The sequence below is a fragment of the Triturus cristatus genome, chromosome 10, assembly GCF_964204655.1.
Source record: "Triturus cristatus chromosome 10, aTriCri1.1, whole genome shotgun sequence".
Taxonomy (NCBI): domain Eukaryota; kingdom Metazoa; phylum Chordata; class Amphibia; order Caudata; family Salamandridae; genus Triturus; species Triturus cristatus.
This window is the reverse complement of record NC_140593.1, coordinates 449,858,995-449,859,726: the sequence shown is the minus strand read 5'-3', so window position 1 is coordinate 449,859,726 and position 732 is coordinate 449,858,995.

The following is a 732-nucleotide window of genomic DNA, read 5'->3' as shown; positions in this document are numbered from 1 at the left end:
CTGGCACAGAAAGAGCTTTTGTTGAGATACAAGGGCTTCCTTTAGTGATGCCACCTTCGCAGAACGCAGTTTGGAGTTCAGTGGAAAGTTTGCAGTGTATCCAGAGTGCCGCGTTTTGTAGTGCCGTTCCAGATTGTACCTCTTAAGCACATTTACTTTCTCTTTGCAAAGCAAACAAGTGGCTTTTTCTTTTGGGCATTCCACAAACAAGTACTCTTCTTCCCATGCTTCCTGGAAGGTCCTGTGTTCACTCTGGATCGATCTGGGTCGTTTGCAAGGCTTGGAAACTGGACTGTAGGCCATTGCGGAGCTCTCCAGCTACTTTGTTACTACACAATAAGTAACAAGGACCAGGATTCGGATTTTGCGCCCGACAGCACCCTACGACTGGTAAACCGACACACCCCACGACCGATACTGCATCACGACCGATGGACCAACACCACTTCGCGCAACAGATCTGTGAGCAACATCAAAGTAATGTTTTGTTTAAACATACAACATAATGGGTAAACCTGCACATGTCACTCAATAGGGATTTGAAATAAATGGCATGCACACACACGTATTTAAAAGCACACGTTCACGCGCAGGTATCTTGGCGCTAAATAACAGATGTTTGTTGCTACCCAACTCATTTTATCGACCTCAGATGGATGAAGGGCAGGACCCGCCGGGATTTGACCCTGTGACCATGAGGTAGAATGCAGGCACCTGCAGTGGACAAGGGGA